The sequence below is a fragment of the Hippichthys cyanospilos genome, chromosome 7 (assembly GCF_059441005.1).
Source record: "Hippichthys cyanospilos isolate Australia breed blue-spotted pipefish chromosome 7, RoL_Hcya_1.0, whole genome shotgun sequence".
Lineage (NCBI taxonomy): Eukaryota > Metazoa > Chordata > Actinopteri > Syngnathiformes > Syngnathidae > Hippichthys > Hippichthys cyanospilos.
In genome coordinates, this window is record NC_142375.1 from 2,201,165 (window position 1) to 2,205,000 (window position 3,836).

The 3,836-nt window shown below is 34.0% G+C and overlaps 1 protein-coding gene across 3 annotated transcripts in view; it reads right to left on the bottom strand.

Moving 5' to 3' along the window:
- Positions 1-633: 633 nt before the first annotated feature.
- The window catches only part of zbtb45 (zinc finger and BTB domain containing 45), a 36,275-nt gene continuing 33,072 nt past the window's right edge, over positions 634-3,836 (bottom strand). For all 3 annotated transcript variants that reach the window (XM_088419250.1, XM_088419249.1, XM_088419248.1), the window contains exon 7: positions 634-3,836. This exon is cut by the window's right edge and continues 2,656 nt beyond it. The gene's annotated coding sequence lies outside the window, so the exon portion shown is untranslated.

Here is a 3,836-nt window from a genome sequence, read left to right on the forward strand (position 1 = left end):
AAACAATAACCCAATCTATAACCACTAATTTAGGGTATTTGGTGGAAGAAAAAAACAAATAATTTAATTAAACCTGTTCACAGGCAAGAATTGGCCAGTGGGCCATAAATTTTAAACCACTAATTTAAGGTATTTGGTGGAACAAAAAGAAATAAATAATAAAAATAAATAAATAATAAAAAAAATACAAACTAATAAAACAATAAAAAATAATAAAAAACACCACAATGACAGAATATCAGGAATATTTGGTGGAAGAAAAAAATAAAATAATAATGCTTAATAAAATAATATAATAAACAAACATTGCCTGCCAAATAAACATTAATAATAGTAATAATAATAAACAATAACCCACCTGAACGCCACTAATTTAGGGTATTTGGTGGAAGAAAAACAAATAATAAATACTACAAAATAATAAAAAAGAATAAACTAATAATAATAATAATTATTATTAAACCAGTTTGTGGTTCAGAACCGGCCTGTGGGCCGAATGTTTGGAAGAAAAACAAATACAGAGGTAATAAATAATAAAATAAACAAATATTTTTGTGTAGTAGAAAATACGATTTGCTAAGTGAGTTGTGCATAATTTTTTGTTCAAGTCAAGAGAAAATCATGTCAAGGAAATCAGTCATAGGAGACGTTTAATTGGAGAAAGAAATCCATGAAATCACTCAATCCATTTTCAAATTCAATTAAAGTCATCGACTACAACAACAATTTTTCGGAAAAAGGTTAAAATCATGCTTCTTAGCTTTATGTCATACAGAAAAGATCATCTAGCTTTTTTCTTTTTTCTCCTTTTTTTGAAAGGATGAAAAGTTTATAAAAACGGCCACTGCTCGTCAGAGACGATTTTCTTGTAGAAAACATCCCAGAAGAAGAAAAAGAACAGAAAAGGCATCACACAGTACATCACAAAGCGCCAACGGGTTAGAGTACTGTACACGGGTCCTTGAATGCACCACAAGCACTTCTGCCGTGGAGGTGAAATCAAATCCGAAGCAATGAAAAACAAATTGAAAAACAACACTGTGAAGTCTTGTCGGCAGCTGGCAAAAATGAGGTAAATATGTCCAAAGAGAGATTGCAAACAACAACTACAAGAACAACAACAATAACCCAAAAACAAAAACAAAAAAATAATCATCAAAAGCACCAGAGGTTTGACGTTGAGATACACAAATGCGGAGCTGCCAATGTGGACTAAACCTTTGGGTCAGAGTGGATGTACGTAATGTTTATACGTATATAGGGAACAGCGTATATAATACATTATACGATATAACGTATGAATGTATATAACACATTATATTGTATAACCGTATATATTACATTCATTATAACATATAAAATATAATACGTATCTTCTGCGTTTGTGAGAACGCATAAACGCATATAATACGTATGAACGTATCAAAAACATTCAACATTACATATAACATATTTAATACGTTATAACGTGTGAACGTATATAATAAGTTATAACGTATAAACGTGTCTAATACATTATAAAGTATAAATGTATGATACGTTATAACGAATAAACGTATATAATACGTGATATGATTACTTCATATATAAATACGTTGAATGTACTTTCAAACGTACTAGCTAGATGCTTGAATCATATAAACCAGGGTCCCCAGACCTTTTCACCCGAGGGACACATTACTTTTCTCTTCCCGATGTTCTCTTCTAGAACATCACGTTGCGTGGATGTGTAAATCTTGAGCGTTGGGTCAAAAAGAAAAAAAAAAAAGAAAAATCATAATGCATCATGTATTGTTCTGGGATCTGGGCAAAATACACCCACGGCCTTAGTTTGGGGACCACTGGTATAAATCACAATGTCATGGGGGTATGCACATGCTCAAGTTAAAAATAGTAATTAAAAGTTTCACAGGCAAAGTTAATACTTGTGGCATTATGAAAGAGAAAAATGCTCTTTAAACAAAAAGACTATTTACTTCCTTAAAATGTCAATATATTGGTATTATGTATGCCAAATGCAAAATTTAAAAAAAAACTGCTGTTTTGGGCATTTAGCTTATAGTATATTTCAAAATATTTGCAAAAACATTTGTACGTACTAGCTATTTTCTCCAATAAAGTGTATTGACTTGAGCATGTGCAGAGCCTGTAGCATTATAAAAAGCTCAACTGTCAATAAAAAAAAAAAAAAAATCAAAACTACTAATGTTTACTTCCTTAATTTTCAACACATTGCTAGTATGTACGCCGAAAGTTTAAAAAAAAAAGTATGTTCTCTGAGGCAAAATGCTACAAATGCAGCATTTTATTCATCAGGCCACAAAGCCTTGACTTGACTTTGAAAAAAAGTACATTTGTAGGTATTTGCACCAAAGCGGGCATGGAAAAGTGGAGTCCACATTGTCAGCTAGCCGCTTCCCTATAAAATGGACATTTAGCTTATCATTAGGCCACATTTCACAATGAGGAGATTTCATGTCAAATCTGTCCAGTCGGGTCCCCAAAAGCTCGTTGCGTATGAAAATAATTTGGGATTCAAGTTGGAAGGAGCGAGGGAACCAACAAGAAAAGGCCAAATGTTTAAAGGGGCAGGGCAGGGCAAGGCAGGGCGGGACGACAACATCTATCTCCGAGAAAGGATGTGCAAACTTAAGTGTGCATAGAGATCAAATTGCAATAAATATTAATGTGATAATGTCACATTATCACCATTTCTTTTGACTTGGTCAAAAACTCTTTGAGGGGTGATTGTACAATGATTCATTTTTTAGTTTAACTAGAAAAAAAAAAATCTTTTGTGTCGCGAGAAGAGCGTTAAACATCGAAAAGCCCCAAAGCACAACCAAACATTCATTAGTTTTTTTCAACAATATATATATATATAAAATCTTAATAGAAATCACTGATTTGTCAGTTTTCCCTCTGACTTCCACTTCCTTTCAATGGCTCTTTTACTTTAAAAGCATTTTTTTTTTTAACTTCTGCATCACAGGAGCAACCAAAAACAAAATGAGCGCTTTTACCGCCTTTTTTTTTTCTTTTACATTAAAGTATGAAACATTTCAAATGTAAACAGATTCATCTGTTAAACTTTAAGTCTTGTAGCTTCAAATGTGACCCAAAAAGCCCATCTTTGGACTGCTGAGGTAATTTCAGCTGTGTGTGTGTGTGTGTAATATAATCTTGAAATGTTTCCCAAACATTTCCTTTTTGGAGGTATATGACGATGGGGGGCAGTTGTCCATGGAAATGCTGACCAAAGCATCATGATAGAGGAAGGTGAAAGTCACTTGACACTACCCTCCTTCCTGTCTACAGTGTAGACAGTGTACAGTGGTTTTCATTCACGGGCAACTCATTCATGTGTCACGAAAAAATTTGCCTGAATGGTGAAATTGGACTCTTCAGCCAAAAGGGGGCAGCAGAGAACCAAAAACTGAGCAAAAGGACACCCCCATCTCCCTGAAAATCTGGGTGGAAAGAGATTTTGTTCTGCCTAGCTATCCGAATGACCTGGAGCTCTGTTCAGTCAATTAGCCTGTTATATGCTGCAATAGACAATTTGGTAGGAATATATATTAAGCAGCGTGAGTAGGCATGGGCCAATTACCGTAATGGCAAAAAATAGCGATTTTGAAAGTCATTGTTATTTAAAATCATCCCAATCTGTCAAAACCGGTTACGTTTTTTTTTTTTTTTTAAACAGGCAACTGCAATATTGGCCTCCTCTCATTGTGACTCATAAAAGTCCTTTTCATTTGCAGCAGCCAATCACATCCACTTCCTGGTTTGTCGGCTTCAGGAACACAGTAAGTTAGCTACTGCAAGCTAACTAC